The sequence below is a fragment of the Microcaecilia unicolor genome, chromosome 3 (genome assembly GCF_901765095.1).
Source record: "Microcaecilia unicolor chromosome 3, aMicUni1.1, whole genome shotgun sequence".
Lineage (NCBI taxonomy): Eukaryota > Metazoa > Chordata > Amphibia > Gymnophiona > Siphonopidae > Microcaecilia > Microcaecilia unicolor.
In genome coordinates this window covers 62033325-62042753 of record NC_044033.1, presented here as the reverse complement: position 1 = coordinate 62042753, position 9429 = coordinate 62033325, and the positions used below count along the sequence as shown (strand labels likewise).

Sequence of the window (9429 nt, the reverse complement as noted above, 5' to 3'; positions counted from 1 at the left end):
ACTTGCTGCACAGCAGGACATCCTGCAAACTGTGCTTAAGAAATAGTCAGCCTTGCTAGTATGAAGGAAGGCTAAGTAATGTTATTGCTCGTTCCGTTTGGCTCAAGTAATCTGTTTTATATGATTTGTAATATCAATCATTTTTCTACCCAATAAAGCTGCAGCCAAGTTGTTATCATGTGTGTTGTGTGGAATTTGTATAGCTTGCCATGTCAATGGACCCTTCCCAGGCAGCGCCTTCGAGGAAAGGAAGGCAAGTGTTGGCGGGGAGCGGAGAGAAGAGTAGTTTACTGGGCAAGTGGATTGTTGGGGCTGGGTCAGGGTGTCTCAGCTGCCAATGCTAAACTGGGGTGCTCTCAGCTCCTCCTCCCTCTCACAGCTCCAATAAGTTCGACTTGTTATGCTAGAGAAGGGAGGAGTTGATTGCTGCACCCACTCCTCTCTGCCCCCGCCCCTACTCTCCACTCGCAGAAAGATCCGCCAAGCAAGCTGTGAGTGGTCTGTAGGGAGGTAAGGGTGGGGAATGAATTCTAGGAGGACTGTGAAGAGCAGGTAGCTGCAGGGGAAGGGGAGTAATAAGAAAGAGGCAAAAAGAAACAGGTGAAAGCTAGTGTATAAATGCTGGGCGTTGAAAAGGAAAGAATACATGCTGAAGGGTGGGGTGACAAGGAGGCATGAATTCTGGTAGGTGGAAGCATAGCACTGGTGTACGTTGTGGGAGTATGTGTAAGATGAATCCTGGATGAGAAATGAGAAGAGTAGTCAGGACTAGAAGCTTGGGTCTGCAAAGAGTCAGAAAGGTGGGGATAGGAAAACGTGCATGTGATAGACTTGTTTCCTCATGGTAACCTTATATGTCGCAGCTGATTTTTTCCCCCCTTATTTTCACATTGTCTGCCAATCTTTTAAAAAATATATATGATTTTTTTTTTTTTTGCCAAAGCTTTGTTTCACAGCTTTTTTAAGATATTGAACCAGATCCCACCCACACTTCGTTCTATTCTTATGATGTTTTAAACGGATGGCTTAATATAATGGGACAGCGTAACTGAAATATAGGTTTTTAAAAAAGTAATAATTGAGTAAACAAATGTTGTCTTTTGCATGCAACTATCTTTGTGTAATATTATCCATAAACAATTTAGATTAACTCTTCCAATAGGTGGCTCCATAGCTCAGTGGTTAGAGCACTGGTCTTGTAAACCAGGGGTCGCGAGTTCGATCCTCGCTGGGGCCTTCGTGTTTTAGTGATGTCTTATTTTTCAAAGACAATATACTAAGCAATATAAATATCACTGTACTGTTGCACGAAGGTTCTATAACTGTCTTATATTAGCCAGCATCAGCAGGCATTTCACATTTCTCAGATGGGGGGACTGCAATCATTGACGATGAAGAAGAAGCGAAATCTCCTTCTCACATCCAAGGGATAGGCAGAAGGGGAAGATTCTTACAATTCCATTAATTAAAAAGCATTTGTTGAGTTTTGAAGTAGTCTCATGCCATAGACAACACGTGGGAAGAATACCGCGACATCACGCTTATTCCAGTAGGTGGTGATGTAGGATTACTTTCCACTGTCTGCTGCTCCCAGCCAAAAGAAAAAAAACGTCCAGGATCTTACTGGCCGGGCTCAGCATCCAAAGTCCAGCTGGTGCAAGGCTCCGTGCTGTCCTAGGAATCGATACACGGTCAGAGAAGTGAATCTGTCACATATAGAATCGAAATCAGTATTTTATATGAGAGGGATTCTTCACTTTTCTGACACTACATCCATTCCTAGGACAGCTCGGGGGTTTCTGGGTAAGAGGCTGCAGATCACATCACCATCGCATAAAAACACGAATCTGCGAGCACTGAGGATCTTAGGGATGATGACGACTGTCTTGTTGTCTCCTCTCCTCCTTCTCAGAAGCTCCCGGCCCGATCCATTTATTCGTGTACTCCTAACACTCTGATCGTTTTGTAATTGGTGTTGTAATTTACTGCATTGGCCCAGAGAAATGGATGAGGACCCTTTAAGAATTGAGGAACTCTCATGCTGCCCTCCTCCACCCTTTAATCATGCAATCCTGCCTTCAACCTGATTTTTTACAACTAAAAGAGTCTGGATCCTATTTGGTTTTTTGTTTTGTTTATCTGCCTGGCTTAATTAGAATTTACTGTAATGTCTAAGAAATAGGGGCTTTACATTACAAGAGTAATTTTATATTTAAAAAAAATTTCACAAAAACAAATATAAGCAGTGACAAGCAGTGGCATAGCCACGGGAAGTGGGGGCCTGGTCCTCCTCCAGAACTGCAGCACCCCTTTACCTTTGCTGGCGGGGATGCCGAAGCCCCGCCAGCCAGCCAGCCAAATAAATACAGTCCCACCCCACGGCTCCCCTCCTCCTCGTGCATGCTTCCTTATGGCAGAAGTCAGTGCGTGCCTTAAGGAAAGTTGCTAACTTCTGCTTTAAGGAGCCCTGTTACTAAAGGGTTGCTGCGTAGAAACCCGGAACTACTGCAGCCCAACGCGAGTGCTGTCAGTAGTTTCATCTCCAGTGCGCTCCCTTTCCGGCGCTAGCGGAAATATTGAAAACATATTTCCACAGGGGGTTACCCGTCACTAATCAGACAGTGTCGCATGTTGCGTGGTTACCGACGGGTTACTACTACTACTTAACATTTCTAGAGCGCTACTAGGGTTACGCAGCGCTGTACAATTTAACAAAGAGAGACAGTCCTTGCTCAAAGAGCTTACAATCTAATAGACAAGTGAACGGTCGGTCCGATAGGGGCAGTCAAATTGGGGCAGTCTGGATTCACTGAATGGTAAGGGTTAGGTGCCGAACGCAGCATTGAAGAGGTGGGCTTTAAGCAAAGACTTGAAGACGGGCAGGGAGGGGGCTTGGCGTAAGGGTTAGCAAGGGAGCTCGTTGCCCTCCCAAAATGGCTGTGCGGCAAGTGCGAACTTACCACATGGTCATTTCATTTTTTTTGGTTATTTTTACTTGCTGTTGTAAAATGAGCCCTGGTGCGCAGCAAAAACAGCTGCAGCTGCTGCTAGCGCAGGGCCCCTTTTACTGCAGCTTAGTAAAAGAGCCCTTTAGGAAGCAGCGCGAGGAGGAGGAGGGGAGCTGTAGCACTGTATTTATTTGGCTGGTGGGTCCTTGACATCCCCTCCAGCAAAGATATGTTTAGCAGGGGTGCGTGTGAGGGGAGAGGAGGGAGCAATTCATTACCCCTCAGTCCACACCTGGGCATCCCCAAGGAGGGCTGGCTACGCCCCTGGTAAGTAGGTGTGTACTTTTACATAAGTACTTAAGTATTGCCATACTGGGAAAGACCAAAGGTCCGTCAAGCCCAGCATCCTGTTTCCAACAGTGGCCAATCGAGGTCACAAATACCTGGCAAGATCCCAAAAAAGTACAAAACAGAGGAGTGGCCTAGTGGTTAGGGTGGTGGAATCTGGCACTGGGGGACTGAGTTCAATTCCCACTTCAGGCACAGGCAGCTCCTTGTGACTCTGGGCAAGTCACTTAACCCTCCATTACCCCAGGTACAAATAAGTGCCTGTATATGTAAGCCACATTGAACCCGCCATGAGTGGGAAAGCACAGGGTACAAATGTAATAAAAAAAATACTGCTTATCCCAGAAATAGTGGATTTTCCCCAAGTCCATTTCATAATGGTCTATGGACTTTTCCTTTAAGAAGCAGTCCAAACCTTTTTTTAAACTCCGCTAAGCTAACCGCCTTTACCACATTCTCTGGCAATGAATTCCAGAGTTTAATTACATGTTGAGTGAAGAAACATTTTCTCCAATTCGTTTTAAATGTACTACATTGTAGCTTCATCGCATGCCCCCTAGTCCTAGTATTTTTGGAAATTGTAAACAGACGCTTCACATCTACCCGTTCAACTCCACTCATTATTTTATAGACCTCTATCATATCTCCCCTCAGCCACCTTTTCTCCAAGCTGAAGAGCCCTAACCGCTTTAGCCTTAGGGAAGTCGTCCCATCCCCTTTATCATTTTCATCGCCCTTCTCTGCACCTTTTCTAATTCCACTATATCTTTTTTGAGATGCGGCGACCAGAATTGAACACAATATTCATGGTGCGGTCACACCATGGAGCGATACAAAGGCATTGTAACATCCTCATTTTTGTTTTCAATTCCTTTCCTAATAATGCCTAACATTCTATTTGCTTTCTTAGCCGCAGCAGCACACTAAGCAGAAGGTTTCAACGTATCATCAACGACGACACCTAGATCCCTTTCTTGGTCCGTGATTCCTAACGTGGAACCTTGCATGACGTAGCTATAATTCGGGTTCCTCTTTCCCACATGCATCACTTTGCACTTGCTCACATTAAACGTCATCTGCCATTTAGACGCCCAGTCTCCCAATCTCGTAAGGTCCTGTTGTAATTTTTCACAATCCTCCTGCGATTTAACAACTTTGAATAACTTTGTGTCATCAGCAAATTTAATTACCTCACTAGTTACTCCCATCTGTAGGTCATTTATAAATATGTTAAAAGGCACAGCACAGCACAGACCACTGGGGAACCCCACTAACTACCCTTCTCCATTGAGAAGACTGACCATTTAACCCTACTCTCTGTTTTCTATTTTTTAACCAGTTTTTAATCCACAGTAGAACACTACACCCAATCCCATGACTCTCCAGCAGTGGCGTAGCCAGACTGCCAATTTTGGATGGGCCTGAACCTAAAGTGGGTGGGCACAAATTTTCTCTCTATTCCCCCTTCCCCAGCAAAATTTAGTCACACTAATCAGATGCATTTGTCACATAGGGGTAAAGTGCTGCTTTTCAGTGCATCAGGTTTCAGAAAATTTATTTAAAAGCCTAACACCCTTTTCAATGAGCTTTCAGAGGCCAAAACCTCCTGCCTCAGGTCAGCATAATGCTGTTATGGTATCCTCTCCTGACCTAAGGAAGGAGGTATTGGTCTCTGAAACTTTATTAACACAGGTACCATATTACTTTATCCTAAATGAAAATAAAATTATTTTCTTTACCTTTGTTGTATGGCCATTTACTTTTTCTCACAGTGTTGCTCCCAGTCTCTAGATTCTGCTTTCCTTCATCTTTCTCTTGCCAGGGTTTCCTGTCCATTCACTACCTATGGCTTTTCATCTTTTCCTCACCTTTGTTCTCCACATGCCCCTTCCTCTTATTCTCCAGTCTTTCCCTACTCTGTCCTCTCCCTCTTTCCATCCAGCAGCTCCCCTCTTTCTTTTGCATCCAGCGTCTCCTTTTTCTCCCTACCCTTCCATCCAGTGTCTTCCCTCTTTCTCTCCTCATCCTTCCACCCATCTACCCTCTCTCCTGATCCTTCCATCTAGTGTCTCTATCTCTCTACCCTTTTCTGTTCAGTCTCCCCTCTCTCTCTCTCTCCACATCCTTCCAGTCTCTCCCCTTTCTCTCTGCATCCTTCCATCCATCTCCCCTCTTTCTCTCCCTATCCTTCCATGTCCAGCGGCTCTCTCCCTTCCCTCCTGTCCCTTCTTCCTCTCCCTCCCATGTCCCAACGGCTCTCTCCCTTCCCTCCTGTCCCTTCTTCCTCTCCCTCCCATGTCCCAGCGGCTCTCTCCCTTCCCTCCAGTCCCTTCTTCCTCTCCCTCCCATGTCCCAGAAGCTCTCTCCCTTCCCTCCAGTCCCTTCTTCCTCTTCCTCCCATGTCCCAGCAGCTCTCTCCCTTCCCTCCAGTCCCTTCTTCCTCTCCCTCCCATATCCAGCAGCTCTCTCCCTTCCTTCCAGTCCCTTCTTCCTCTCCCTCCCATATCCAGTAGCTCTCTCCCTTCCCTCCAGTCCCTTCTTCCTCTCCCTCCCATGTCCCAGAAGCTCTCTCCCTTCCCTCCAGTCCCTTCTTCCTCTCCCTCCCATGTCCCAGAAGCTCTCTCCCTTCCCTCCAGTCCCTTCTTCCTCTCCCTCCCATGTCCCAGCAACTCTCTCCCTTCCCTCCAGCCCCTTCCTCCTCTCCCTCCCATGTCCCAGCAGCTCAGCCATTTTTCCTCCAGGTCCGCCCATCCGCATCCTTCGCGCTGTCTCTATCCCTTTTGTCCCATGGAGGCAGCGCTTCCTTCCTGCCCTGTCTTCTCCCGAAGCTCCGCTGCATCGGTCCCTCCCTGCAAGTAGAATCCTCCTTCGCCGGTTGCGCTGCGCTGCCATGCACATGGAGCTTCACTCCTCCCCCTGCCGCGTTCATCCGGCCCTAAACAGGAAGTGCATCACAGAGGGCCAGATAGACGCGGCAGGGGGAGGAGCGTAGCTGCGCGACCAGCGAAGGAGGATTCTACTTGCAGGGAGGGACCGATGCAGCCGAGCTTCGGGAGAAGACAGGGCAGGAAGGAAGCGCTGCCTCCGTGGGACAAAAGGGAGACAGCAATGCGGATGGGCGGGCCTGGAGGGAAAATGGGTGGGCCTGGGCCCACCCGTGGCTAGGCCCCTGCTCTCCAGTTTCCTCTGGAGTCTTTCATGAGGTACTTTGTCAAATGCCTTCTGAAAATCCAGATACACAATATCAACCGGCTCACCTTTATCCACATGTTTGTTCACCCCTTCAAAGAAATGTAGTAGATTGGTGAGGCAAGATTTCCCTTCACTAAATCCATGTTGACCTTGTCTCATTAATCCATGCTTTTGAATATGCTCTGTAATTTTGTTCTTAATAGTCTCTACCATTTTGCCCAGCACCGACATCAGACTCACCGGTCTATAATCTTCCGGTACCACGCTCGATTTTAAGGATAAATTACATATTACTAACAATAGCTCTGCAAGCTCATTTTTCAGTTCTATCAATACTCTGGTATGAATACCATCCGGTCCAGGAGATTTGCTACTCTTCAGTTTGTAGAACTGCCCCATTACATCCTCCAGGTTTACAGAGAATTCATTGTTTCTCTGACTCGTCAGCTTCGAATACCATTTCCTGCACTGGTATTCCACCCAAATCTTCCTCGGTGAAGACTGAAGCAAAGAATTAATTTAATTTGTCCGCTACAGCTTTGTCTTCCCTGATCGCCCCTTTTACTCCTCGGTCATCTAGCGGTCCAACCAATTCTTTTGCCGGCTTCCTGCTTTTAATATACCTAAAAAAAATTTTTACTATGTGTTTTTGCCTCCAACGCAATCTGTTTTTCGAAGTCCCTCTTAGTCTTCCTTATTAGCGCTTTGCATTCGACTTGACATTCCTTATGCTGTTTCTTATTATTTTCAGTCGGTTCCTTCTTCCATTTTCTGAAGAATTTTGTTTTAGCTCTAATAGCTTCCTTCACCTCACTTTTTAACCACGCCAGCTGTCGTTTTGTCTTCTGTCCTCCTTTTTTAATACGCGGAATATATTTGGCCTGGGCTTCCAGGATGGTGTTTTTGAACAGCATCCACGCCTGATGTAAATTTTTGAGCCTTGCAGCTGCTCCTCTAAGTTTTTTTTCACTGTTCTTCTCATTTTATAATAGTCTCCTTTTTTAAAGTTAAACGCTAATGTATTTGATTTTCTATGTATACTTACTTCAAAGCTAATATCAAATCCGATCATATTATGATCACTGTTATCAAGCGGCCCCAGCACCATTACTTCTCGCACCAGATCATGTGCTCCACTAAGGACTAGGTCTAGAATATTTTCTTTTCTCGTCGGCTCCTGTACCAGCTGCTCCATAAAGCTGTCCTTGATTTCATCAAGGAGTTTTACCTCCCTAGCGTGCCCCGATGTTACATTTACCCAGTCAATATCGGGGTAATTGAAATCACCCATTATTATCGTGTTACCCAGTTTGTTTGCGTCCCTAATTTCCTTTAACATTTCTGCATCCGTCTGTTCATCCTGGCCAGGCGGACAGTAGTACTCCCCTATCACCATCCTTTTCCCCTTTACACATGGAATTTCAATCCACAGGAATTTCAATCCACAGTGATTCCAAGAAGTGTTTTGTTTCCTGCAGAATTTTCAATCTATTTGATTCAAGGCTCTCATTAATATACAATGTACCCCTCCACCAATTCGATCCACCCTATCACTACGATATAATTTATACCCCGGTATGACAGTATCCCACTAGTTAACCTCCTTCCACCAGGTCTCAGAGATGCCTATTATATCTAATTTTTCATTTAGTGCAATATATTCTAACTCTCCCATCTTATTTCTTAGGTTCCTGGCATTCGCATATAGACATTTCAAACCATGTTTGTTGTTCCTATTTGCATCATGCTTAGTACTTGACAGTATTAATTTGCAATCTTTTGTCTGATTTTTATTTTTATTTAAGGACATCTGATCTACTACGGTGTCTTTTGCAACCTCACTATCAGGATACTCTATCTTCCCTGTTTTGGTGATATCTTTGAAAGATACCTTATCCCGAACCATGCGCTTTTGAGCGACTGTCAGCCTTCCTCCCGTTTCTAGTTTAAAAACTGCTCTATCTCATTTTTAAATGCCGATGCCAGCAGCCTGGTCCCACCCTGGTTAAGGTGGAGCCCATCCTTTCGGAATAGGCTCCCCCTTCCCCAAAATGTTGCCCAGTTCCTAACAAATCTAAAACCTTCCTCCCTGCACCATCGTCTCATCCACGCTTTGAGACTCCAGAGCTCTGCCTGTCTCTTGTGCCCTGCGCGTGGAATGGGTAGCATTTCAGAAAATGCTACCCTAGAGGATCTGGATTTGAGCTTTCTACCTAAGAGCCTAAATTTGACTTCCAGAACCTCTCTCCCGCATTTTCCTATGTCATTGGTACCCACATGTATCAAGGCAGCCGGCTTCTCCTCAGCACTATGTAAAATCCTTTCTACGTGACGCGTGAGGTCCGCCACCTTCGCACCAGGCAGGCAAGTCATCAGGCGATCCTCACGTCCACCAGCCACCCAGCTATCTATATGCCTAATGATCGAATTGCCAACTACAACAGCAGTCCTAAGCTTTCCCTCCCAGGCAGCACTTGGAAACATATCCTCGGTGCGAAAGGATAGTACATCCCCTGGTGGGCAGGTCCTGGCTACAGGAGTACTTCCTACTTCACCAGGGTGATGCTCTCCTTCTAGGAGACCTCCCTCCTCCAAGGTAGCACAGGGGCTACCAGACTGGAGGTGGGACTCCTCTACAACATCCCTGTAGGTCTCCTCTATGTACCTCTCCGTCTCCCTCAGCTCCACCAAGTCTGCTACTCTAGCCTCAAGAGAACGGACACGTTCTCTGGGCTAGGAGCTCTTTGCATCGGGCACACACATATGACATCTCACCAACTGGGAGATAATCATACATGTGACACTCAATGCAAAAGACTGGATAGCACCTCTCTCGCTGCTGGACTGCTGACTCCATCTTAGTGTTTTTGAGCTTTTCAATAATTTAAAACTTGCTACAGTATTAAGGATATTAGCCTAATATAAAAGTGTCTTTTACCTT

At 46.1% G+C, this 9429-nt stretch overlaps 1 non-coding gene across 1 annotated transcript; it reads left to right on the top strand.

Annotated features, from left to right (window-relative positions):
* The first annotated feature begins 1164 nt into the window (after positions 1–1164).
* On the top strand, positions 1165–1237 carry TRNAT-UGU. The gene has a single exon. It is a non-coding gene; the product is annotated as a tRNA-Thr (tRNA).
* The last annotated feature ends 8192 nt before the right edge of the window (positions 1238–9429 follow it).